Source organism: Gavialis gangeticus, unplaced genomic scaffold (assembly GCF_001723915.1).
Source record: "Gavialis gangeticus isolate Ggan-Ray unplaced genomic scaffold, GavGan_comp1, whole genome shotgun sequence".
Classification (NCBI taxonomy): domain Eukaryota; kingdom Metazoa; phylum Chordata; order Crocodylia; family Gavialidae; genus Gavialis; species Gavialis gangeticus.
The window spans coordinates 38388936-38400910 of record NW_017729033.1 but is presented as its reverse complement, the minus strand read 5'-3'; the positions used below and the strand labels follow the sequence as shown (position 1 = coordinate 38400910).

The window sequence follows — 11975 nt, the reverse complement described above, 5'->3', positions numbered from 1 at the left end:
TGGGCCTATAGTTAGCTGGATCCACTTTCCTCCCTTTCTCGATCATAATTTTTAGATTTAGAAATGGTTGTAGTTAAGGACACATTGATATATCGGTGGGCTGTTGGATCGGCACTGTTAAGAGAAATTACATTATCGGCTATCGGCTTTTTTGGAGCACCCTGGTGAGCATAGTCCAGTCCTCGCACCCCACCACTGGTCTGAGTGCATGGCAGACTAGAGGTCCCAGTGAGAAGCAGGAAGGGTAGGGGGCACCAGGGAGCAAGCACAGGGCACTGCACTCAGCAACAAAGGGACAATTACTGGTTGCTGCTGCTGCAACTGCCATGGCAACACCATGTGTGCAGCAGGGGCCTGACCGCTGGGGCTGCCGCAGAGATCTTGGGCTGTGTGCTGGCAGGGTTAGGTGCTGTGCGAGGGACAGTCCACTTCATCAGGCCCTGGGCACTTTTGCAAAAGTGGTTTCTCCTTGGCAGCTGCCAGAGCTTGGCTGTGTGGGGCCTGCTGGCTCTGAAGCAGCAGCATGTTCTGGGGCTCTAAATACACCTGAGACTGCTGTCCGCAGAAGCATCTGTGGGGAGTGGGGCTGTGGTTAAGAGCTGTGAGTGAGGGAGCGACGTATAGGAGTAAGGCAGTCACTGCCTTTCTCATCGAGGGCCAGAGCAGGCAGGAGGCATGTGTGTATTATAAATGTAAAACGAATGAAAGGCAGGCAAAGTTCTTTGGGTAGATGTGATATCTTCTATTAGGCTAATTTAATAGTTAGAAAAAAAAGTTATTTGCAAGCTGTCGAGCACAAAGACCCTTCTTCAAGCACTGGGAGACTGCTGCTATGTGTTCTCCAAGGCAGAAAAGAAGCTAAAGTAAGAAAGAAGTCTATGAAAATACAAATGATTGGAAGTTTGGAAGACAATGGCTAGAGATAGGCAGCAGGGTGGGGGGGAGGGAGGGGGGAAAATGTGTGAAGGAATGCAACAATCAACAACCCTGCAAACAAACAAACAAAAAGGTTTATGGCAGTAGTTTAAAATGCCTTGCACTGTTACTAAATATCCATTATTGGATCAGCATTGGCCAATATGCTTGGTTAATCATTGGTTATTGGTATCAGCCAAGAAGATCTTTATCAGCACACCCCTAGTTTCAGTAATTATTATACCTCTGATCACGGAATGACAATGAACTGTCTGTATAGCAAATGTTGCTTTGTATTTGGCCATTGTTTGTGTATAAATGTGAAAGATACATGAATATTCCATCATGTGGCACCGCATCTGATAGCATTAGTATATTATCTTGGGATTTTTCATATTCACTAAGACTGTCTATGCACATGCTCTTGGGTGGAGGGGAGTGGTACTTTAACTAGAGTGGCTCCTGTGCTTTAACTAAACTGCCCCCACTGCCATTTTGAAGTGTGGGGATGCTGAATAGACATGATGCAGAGTGTGCTATAATCAGCATGCTCCAGCAGACCTGATTAATCGAGTCTGCTCCAATGTGTGCTAGTTAGCACATTGGAGCAGACCTCTAGCATGTGTATAGGTACCCTAATTATACAGACTTACTTCTAAAAACTGTTTTTGGCTTTACTTGAAACAAGTTTCATTTTAACCCAACGCACATTTTGTTTTGTGAATTAATTATTTTGGCTACAGGCCACATCTACTGTTTATAAACATGAACAAAATTTGGTTGCCCAAATCTTCATAAATAGATTAAATGAAACCTGCTTTGTAATTTAGCAGACTTTTTAAAGATTATTGAACCAGCTATTTCATAGGGTATTGTACAAGGAGCAGCTACATCGGGGTATAAAACTCAGTCGGTCACTGGATCGGTACGTGGGCTGAATTGGGCCATGCCAGAGCCAACACGCGGGGCTTGATCCAGCCGGGCACCACATGTAGCATATGCCCTGTACCAACTCCCTGCACCATGTACAGTGTGTGGCGGGTCCAGCCCTGCATGCTGCTGCACCACTTGGTAGTCCCACTCCAGGGCTCACTCTGCACATTGCACAAGGTAAGTGTGGGGCACATGCTGTATCGGGTGCCTCATCAGACCAGCCCCATGTGCTGGCTCTGGGGCTGATCTGACCCCAAGCTGTCTGTTTGTGCTACAGCCAGCACACAGGACTAGTTTAGGTGGCCATCCGAGGCAGCATTTGTCCCATGCTGATTTTGTGTACCATGTGCAGAGTGAATTCCAGAGCAGAGCTGGCACGTTGCAGTGTGCAGGGCTGAACCAGCTGCACATACTGCATTGAGCACAAGGGACTGATGTAGGGTACATTGCCCTGCTAAACTGTCCCTGTGTGCAGGCTCTGGCTGATCCCCCTGCATGCTGGCTCTAGGGCTGGTTTGGATTGGACCTGCATGCAGCACTTGCCCTGGACTAACTCCTTGTGCCACATGCAACATCCGCAGTGCTGTATCCAGCCTGTGCTGTCTGAGACCCGCAAGCCAGATAATAGGCCTCCATGGGCCATATCTGGCCCGGAGCCCGTAAGCTTGAGACCACTGAACAACATGAAGGGTTTCACCAGTACAGTGAAATGGAATGCATGTACTTTGCAGATTTCTATAGGTCTTTACATTAGTTGCATTGTTTTCACCTGGGGTGGCCAACCTGTGGCAGGCTTGCCACAAGTTGCATGGGCACTCTGTGTGGCTTATAGCAGATCAGGGAGGGTATAAGCAGCACAGCAGATGGAGTAGGAAGCAGGAAATCAGATGGAATGCAAGGCAGGAAGTAAATCGCAGAGCAGGAGGTGATTGGGGTGGGAGCATAGAGTGGGAGCAGAAAGCAGAGCAGCAGACAGGGCAGAGGAAGGCGCTCAGGGAATGTACAGGGTTAATTCATGGCATGCCTGCCAAGAAGATTGGCCTCCATTGGTTTTCACAATGCTTACTCTTCCTTTGTTTTTGTAGGTATTGTAGCAGTGGCATACAGAGGAGTTTCTTTCCATTTCAGAAAGAGGAAACCATGTTTTTCTTAGAAGCTGAGGAAATTAATGTGTGTATTTATTTGAAGGAACTCAACGACAACCTTTGTGTTTCATATGCAATTCATAACACCTAGAAAATTAGGAAATAAAGCTGTGAAATGTCTCTAAACTTCCATGTTTAGGGATTTTCTGTGGCAGACTTGCATAATGTTTTAGTTGTGGAAACAACTAACCAGTACACGTTATTTTGGAAATCTATTTTTAGCTTCTTTATTTACTCATTGGCAGCCTCCTAGTCAGGAGGGGATAACCCTGGGCCCCAAAGATAAGTTTTAACAACTGCTTGTTTATGCACCAGTAGGTATCAGGAGGTCAGTCATAAAATGCTGTCAGTTTGTATTACATGTCTGTGGACTTTTCTATCAAAGCATGAAGGAAGGGGAACCAGCCAGCTTTCTACTCTTAAAAGTGGTCAGTGTTTGATGAATTACTCAAAATAAGCTGATCTTTTCCTGTGCAGATATAAATAGCTAAAGACCACCGCTTACATCGTTGAACATATAAGAACACAATTTTAATTAATTTCTGGATAAGTGATAGATGATATTGGGAGGAAAAAAAGATTTAAGCTTTTTAGATATCTGCAGCTGTATTAGTTGAAGACAAGTAAGATAGAATACTAAATACCATCCTTCCAGTTTGTCATAAGCAGGTTGGCTGTGCCTCAGACATTCCTGGTATGTAGTTGGCAATTTTAAGCAACATTATTCCAAATGGATCTACCTTCTTTACTTGAATATAAGATAACATTGATTAGAAGACCACTGATAATTAGGTTCTATCTATGGAAAATTTATATGTTAGATATAATTTTCTAGGTATAGGTTCTAATTACTGAAGGGTTGTCTTGCATTTCCCCCCCTCCCTCTGCTATAGCAGGGGAAATAAATCTGGGGGATCAGGTAGCCCCTTTGCCCTCTGTCGGTTCCCACAATTTCCTCCCCCTACAGGCCCTCTGTACTGTCAGATCCTGCTGTCCTGAGCACATGGAAGTGAGGAACAAATTTGAAAAAAAGACCTTGAAATAAACATACCTGTAGCAATTTGCATATAGAACCCATTAACTTAGTTCTTCCAGAATTGATGCATTTTACCCTTTTTGAAATTGTTGCAAGTTTCAGCACAAGTACTCCATAAACACATTTTTAAGCAGCACTTTTGTGTACTTACATATAGTACAAACTGTGCATGGTATTGGTCCAAAGCCAAAAAGCTCATGATTTACCATGTAGTTCGTTAGGCTGGGCTCCACCAGAGTAAACAGCATGTCAAGCCATGGGGCGTTTTTACAAGTGCAAGTGCCGCAGCCCCAGGCGCTTTGAATTGTGCTCGGTGCTGCAACGCTTACGGTTGTATAAGCAGCAAAATGCATTTCAGCACTGAGAAAATGGGGGCAGCGCGCTTTTGAACTAAAACACCTCAGAGGCGCTTTAGTTCAAAAGTGCACCACTGCCATTTTCTGCATGCTGACGTGCATTTCACTACTTATACAACTGCATGTAGCACCGTGCTCTGAAGCGGCAGATCTCCAGCACATTGAGGGAAAAAACTGTGTATAAAAATACCGCATGGTGACCAGCCCATCACTGCTCAGTATGTCTGTGTACTCCAGATATCCCTGCCCCTTCCCAAAAAAGCCACGTGCTAATTAGCCCTCAACTCATGACTGAAGCCAGGTGTTCTTGTCATGAGTCCTGGGATCCTCCAAAAATGTATACTCATGTGAGGTGCAGAGCAACCAGCTCCACCTCTTGGAAGGCAGAGCCACACTAATCCTATGTGACAGACCGAGAGGGGGTGACAGGGGATTCTGGCTGGACTGTTAAGAGCCCTGTTTGGTGGTGTTTGACAGACATTTAAAGCTGGTGAAGGAACACGAGTCATTGGAAATGGGAGAGAAAGGTGCACCTTAGCTGTGGGAGTGAAGAGGAAATTGAAATGTCTACATTGTGGTGGCTCACTTGATAAAAGAGTCAGGGCGGAGGGAGACTGTGCTCCAATGCGCACTACCCTATATCTTATTCAGATGGATTGCACTAACCTATCAGTATAGTTGCCTAGTGTGAGTCAAATACTTTATGGTCATGCTCAGTGTTGGCTTTATTTAATCAACTTCACAGTTGGCCAAAGTATTTAATGTGGTTTCCTTGTATGCAAATGTAAGATGAGGGGCTTTCCCCCTATGCTGATTGGGGGGACCTCATCTTGTATTTGAATAAATATGGTGTTTGGATTTTAAAGACATTTACTATTTTTTCAACGTCATGTGGAGAAGATGTCAGAAGGAACGGTATTAAGCAGTGCAAACCTCAGATTTATAAAATCAAGAGTCAGACTCTGAAAAATCATGAGTTTGGGTTTAAAATATAAGATTGAGGATTAATCTTAATTATTTGCCAGTTTTCTTAACTTCTACTGGGGTCATTTTCATGTTTTTCTCTGCAACCAGAGAATACCAGACCCCGACCTTATTTAAATGCATGGGATCTTTAATACCCGTATGAGGATGAAGGTATCTTTGCTTTTAAATTCATTTTAGAAAGATCAAGCTAACACACGGATGAAAGGTTTAGTGTGTTCCTAGAAGGTCAGATATTCCTAGTGATAAATTGAATCAATAGCCCAGCAACGTATGAAACAGAAAATTTATACTGGAGCATCTGACACATGTTAGAGTAGACTTCAGATCAGAATGATGGTCAGAACTCCTAAAATCAGAGTCATGGGAGAAGGAAAAGTTCTTAAAATTATGAGTCATATTTTTAGGAAGGTTTTCAGAAGCTCCTAAGAATACGTGTAGCAGTAGGCAGAGTGAATCCATTAGATCTCTGTTTGTCTCCTCAGCTTTTGCTACTTTGGTTACCTCCAAATTTTGCTTTCTCAAAAACCCAGAAAGATTGAGGCCACACATTTTGACCTCCTTAGCTGTATAAAAACAGTCAGTTAAAGCATAGAAGCAGACTTGGCAACTGGGCATTCTGTGGGAGTGAAAAAGAAACTTAGTCTTTCAAGTAAGAAACTCAGATTCTTAGAGAGATGGTTACTTCATGCAGCACCACCTTTTCACCTTACATTTCTTGAGAGACATTTAGTATGCCTGACTACTGAGCTTATTATCATAGGAACATAATGGAACATCATGTTTCTTTTTATGTTTGCAAGATACTGTAGTTGTCTTGCCTCTGATAGTCCAATAGGTTAGACATTTCCATATGACATTCTTGATTATGATTTAGATTCTGTTTAACATACAGAACACCCATTTTTCTTCATGTCCTGCCCTTGCCACTGGGATCAGCTTGTGCATACACACTGGTAGCCCAAAGAATTGTAGGGCAAAGTGTTTAAGGTAACTCACTTTGAGAAAATTTAATGCCTTCTTTTGTTTTTTATGTATTTCCCAATGGGAAGGTACCTATTACCACCTCAGCTGGTACTAATTAGTATGCTTGAAGACTTGGTAGAGCCAAAGGGATGAACTGGCATGAAGGCAGGACTGACAGCTTAATCCTGCTAGTGTTTGCTCCAGATCAGGGTTCAGGAGCATTATCAGTGCAAAGTGAGGCAGTTTCCTGATTCTCTGCCTGTTCTGTATATCCATAAAAATGGCAGATATGTTACTGGAGACTAGTGCATGGGGTGAATTTGTTCAAGAGGAGTATTAGTCAGTTCAAGACAGTCCATCTAAATGCTGAACCTTACAAAATTAGAATCCTCTTTAAAGTTTGAAAGAATGCCTGCCTGCCTAACACACTGAATATGTAGTCCTCAATAGATGTATTTGTCCTTGCTGATATCCCACTAAATGGGCAATGTGGTTTGCACAGACCTAGCAGTCTCTGATGGGCTTCTAATTGTTTTCAGACCATGTATACTGTGGAGATTACTAACGGTGCATATTCATTCTGGAGACCAAGGAGACCTCACTGTATGATTGTAGGACAGCATCTGATCTAAGTCCAATAGACATTGCCAGACTGCTGGGACTAGCTTTAAAGAAAAGAACTGGGGGAAAGAGATATTGTGCACAGACTTGTGGAAAAGGCTGTTGGGAGGCTCAGTTAGGGATCAGGAAACAGAGGCATGTTTGAAAGAGATGTAACAGGGCTAGCTCCTGTTTACTGTGAATAGGACTGCAGCTGATTGGATAGTGCCTTCAGAAGAGGGAAAAACACAGTCTGAAGGGAAGGCTGACGGACTATAATCAAACCAGTGACGAGACCAGTAGGAGACGGTTGCAGTTAGTGCTAAGAGACAGAACTACAGGGGCAAACAGGCCACAGAGTAGGAAGCCTGGTAATAGATGGTGAGTGGCATCTAAACCCAGTTGCAAAGGGAGCAGGGGGTCGGTGACTAGATGGAGAAGGAGCGAAGGGCTATAGAAGCCTGCTTCCAGTGCTGAAGAGGCAGTCTGACCCTGGCCGCTGCAGAGGCAGGGGCTCCCATAAATCTGCGGTAGGAGGTTTTGTGGGTAGCCCAGGGAAAAGCTGAGGCTACGGGATTGGTACCTGCATCAAGTGAGACTCAGGCGGGGTGGGTAGAAGTGGAGAGAAGCCTCAGCCAAAGGCAAGTCTGGGGGTGGGGACAGAAGTCGGAAGGGAAATGCTGAGGAACAGCTGACAGTGAGAAAAGCCTAAAGGAGGACAAACTTGAGACTTCAGTTGGAGTGAGACTGGAGGGCTGGGTTGTGGCTTTTGGGGTGGTATGGAGGCCATTGAGGGGGATGGGGTACCTCAGGGACACTTCACGTTTAGAGTACCAAGGGGCTGAGGCTCAAAACTGGCAGAAGCCAAGAAAGAGGTTGAGGCCAAAATAGAAGCTTGCATAGGTCCAGGATCTAGTGGGCTATGTGAGCCAAAGCCAAGTGGTTATAGGTTGCAGGCAACATCCTAGCATTGGTCAGGGACCTCTGGGGCTGAAACTGAGAGAGGCTGAGGCCAACATAAGGCCTTGCATAGGTTTGGGGCCTGGCAGGCTGTGTGGGCCAACGCTGAGTAACTGTAGGCTGGAGACAGCAGCCTGGTGTGGGTAAGCGACCCAGGTTGAATACAGTGTAGGGCTGGAGGGTCTGGTGAATGACTGAGTGAAATCCACAAGGTGTGGCTGTGGCTAAGGGGCAGCTGAAGGCCAGTTATTGCCCTTGAAGCAACTGGGATCTGCAAGGCCATGATTACAGCCAGTTGGACCCAGGGTCAGAGAGCTGTTTTTTGGAGGGGTCAGATCCCCACAGAGGGACACATGGGATCAAGAGTCCAGCTAAATGCCACACCAGTAGAATCACTCCAGGCTTTGGGGAGTCAGGGACTTCCCTCCAATGTAATATAATATAATATATATGTATATGGTCTCAAGTTGCAGCAAGGGAAGTTTAGGTTAAATATTAGGAAGAATTTTCTCACTAGGAGGGTAGTAAAATACTGGAACAGGTTACCCAGAGAGGTGGTAGAATCTCCATCTTTGGAGGTTTTTAAGACCCAGCTAGACAAAGCTTTGGCTGGGATGATCTAGTTGGGGATGGTCCTGCTTTGGGCAGGGGGTTGGGTTAGATGAACTCCTGAGGTCCTGTCCAACCCTAATTTCCTATGGTTCTATGATAATATGGACATCAAGGAGTGTCAGAGAAGACACCAATGAGCCATACCAAGGAACTGGAGTTGGGCAGGATTATCATCAGGGGGTGTCACAGGAGGATAATGCATTATTTTCTCAGAGAGCATGAACAGCATGCTGGATCATGCCAAGCCTTCTACTGTGCAGATTTGCAAGGCTGGGCATACACAGTGTAGGTACGAATGGGGAGGACTCTGTCTTGATGGTTTGTCCAGTCTTTTTATCTGTTGATGTAGACATACTCAAAAGATCTTCACAGTGAAGACCCACTGCATTAAATGTAAGCTGTAGGAGCCAACCTTTTTGGCAGGCCACAAATTAGCCTGAGTACCAATCTAATCTCCTTCCTCTGCCTGATCTGTTGCTCTTTTTGCTTCCAGACCTGCATTCCTTACCTGATCTTTGTTACTGCCCTGGATTCCTTTTCATTAGCAATAGTTACAAACAGATACAGATATTGTAAGAGTCCATAAACACAATTGCTCTTTAGCTAGCATAGGAAGTATACTTCAGTAGATAAAATGATAAACACGCCTATGTGTGGTCCACTGCCTCAGTTCCCTCTGCGTGTTCTCCACCATTTCTGCGTGTTCTTTAGACTTAGGTCAGAGCTCTAAGGAATTTGGGACCCTCTCTTCTGTGTATGGTATGTCCTCCAAACTGTAGAATTTCTCTCCTGTGTAGCCAGTTTCCTTCTTCCTTGCCTGATCCTTTAGTTAAACAGGGCCCTTCAGCTATTAATGCGTGACCTTCTTTTCTCCTTTCCTGTCCAACTTTCCTGTGTCCAAATCCCCTCCCCATCTGCTCAACATCTATGGTTAGAGCTGTACATGGTATCTCTGCTCTGCCTGTGGGGAAATTCCATTGGTCTAGATACCAGCATCCTGCAAAGAACTTGGAGAAAACTGATTTTCTTTAGGCTTTAGCCATGTTTGCTTCTACTTGGATGGGTGCAGTCAGGTAAATTATTCTTTATTATAAAACCTATATTACCAACCTTTGGAATTTGAGGAGATAAACAGACAACAAAGAAGCAATAGTCCCATATTCCAAAAGAAGTCTGTAGTCTTATGCAGAGAAACATTGAGAGTTCTCCAAATCAAACAGAACTATACATAGAGAGACTTCCCGAATAATCATTCATGTTTTCTAGTAGTGTCTCCAGTGCTTAACGTCCCTCAGCTATGTGTAAAGGAATTTTCAAAATGTTAGAAAATAGGGATAGCTAAATACAATCCATCAAAAGTCAAGAAATCTCAAGTGAATTGGCTTTACTGCTGATGTAACAGAACTACACAGTCTGAAGCAGAAGATTTGCAGCTTATAGGAGGCTACTGCTGTGATGAACTGATGTTTAAAATTTCATTAGATGTTTATGGACTCAGAGGTGAGGCCCCAGTGGATTATCTGATACCACATAAAGAATTATTTTTAAAGAAGACTAAACTCTGACTTGTTCTGATCTTTCCATTGGATCATCTTGGGTCTCAGAAGCAAGGATGACCTTATTAGGTGATTTTCCTGACATTATGTAGCTCACACTTGGCCTTGCCTGCTTTGTTTAAACTTAGATTTATGCATTTTTCATATTTTAGCAGTAAGGCTGCTGGTAACTAGACATTGTTAGTAAATAATTGCTCATGTTGCCACCAGTTGAGTGACAACAAATGCAGTCTTACAAGGAGGTTTATAAATTTTTGTGGTAGTGATACTGATAAGTGGCCACTTGGTAGGTGAGAGCTTTGTTTGTCTAGGGTTTTAGCATAATCATTAAATCACAGCTTTCTCTAATTGCTTCAGTGGCAGACAAACTCTGTTGGATGGGATTCTATAGCAAATGGAATTCTGTCACATCCAATATCGGTGTTTGCTTTATTAAATAGCATTTCTCTGGGGACTTGCATAGACTTTTCAGAGTTCTTAATTTGTTACAATATGTAATAGCTGGCTTCTGTGAAGGAACTGTTCAGCAAACTGCATTCTCATTATTACTACTGATGCCTCTTTACTTTAAATGAGGATGACAAGATAAGATATCCTGTTTTAAAGAAAGCTGTACTTAGTTTGCTCAGTAGGACCACTTTTGAAAAGAAGCATTTCTTGTCATACATAAATTCTCCCTTTTCTTTGAAATGAAAATGTGAAGTTAATAATTAAAACAAACATACAAAAACACTGTTATTCCCACCTCTGTTTTCCAATGTGTGCTGTCTTCTCTATCTTTCTTTTAGCTAGGGAGCTTTTCAGGGTATGGACTGTATTTTTTTTTCTTAGGATAAGATTTTTTTTATAGTACCAACTATGTAGTTGGGATAAAGTTAAACATTCTTCCTTGCATTTGAAAGCTTGTCTAACTTTATCCCAATTACAGGGTTGGTCCAATATAAGATAGCATCCTAAGAAATCCTAACCTCACATAATTTTTGCCACTACAGCATCACTCTTACACTACCATATTTTTCCCCTCATTCAAATTCCAAAAGATTTTGGATAATCAACTGTTCATAATAAAAATAATATTTTTGGGTTCTAAAAAGTTTGCCTTTTAGTGATGGACTTTCTAGAGACCTTTAATAGGAAGTTTGAACATGTACCCTACCTTCTTATAATGCAGATAGGCAGATAGTTCACTTATGGGTCCTACCATATAAACTATCAGGGTATGTACAGATACTGCACTTAAATCAACCTATTCCTAATCAGGTTGATCTAAGTGCTGATCCATTTAACCATTCAGAGAGATTAGATTGGGCAGAAAATAGTTGATGTAATCTAAGATCAGGATGTGAACTAAGATCAGGAATGGGTTAGCCCAGTGGTCACCAACCAGTGGATGTCGATCCACCAGTAGCTCTCGGAGCTTCTTGGAGCCAATCCGTGGCTGGGGTCGAGGGCTGAGTGCCAATGTGCATGCATGTGCATACCCCAGCCCAGCAGGTCAGTCCGTGGGGGAGGGGAAGAGGCTGGATGGGATTGAGGTCCCCATGGTAAGGGAGAGTGCCACAGAGGCAGGAGCAGGGATAAGTTGAGTGGGGCCCTGGTTGGGTGGGACGTACCTGCTGGCATGGGTGACTAGTGCCTCTTGAGTCTGGGGGGGACCAGATCGCTGACTTGGGGGGATTCCCCAGTGGCCCATCACTGACTGGGGCAGGGAGGTCCCTCAGCTCCTAATCACCAAGCCAGAGGCAAAACCAGTGAAACCAGAAGTGCACAGTGGCACTTCCAGTTTCGCGGATGGCGCTTTCACGGCCAATGTTGGGAAGGTGTGTCCCCAAATAATTTCTCCCTCTGCCTCAATCTGTCCCCACCTCCTTCCCTCCCCACAGACTTATCTGCTTGGCGGGGGGGGGGGGGG

At 43.9% G+C, this 11975-nt stretch overlaps 1 protein-coding gene and 1 long non-coding RNA gene across 12 annotated transcripts in view; both read left to right on the top strand.

Moving 5' to 3' along the window:
• Nucleotides 1-906, top strand: part of LOC109303825 — an 11610-nt gene extending 10704 nt beyond the window's left edge. Inside the window, exon 3 of the long non-coding RNA XR_002099236.1 lies at nt 815-906. This is a non-coding gene — a long non-coding RNA (uncharacterized LOC109303825). The remainder of the gene's footprint in view (nt 1-814) is intronic.
• The window catches only part of LDB2 (LIM domain binding 2), a 441581-nt gene that overhangs the window by 132190 nt on the left and 297416 nt on the right, over nt 1-11975 (top strand). The window lies entirely within an intron of this gene.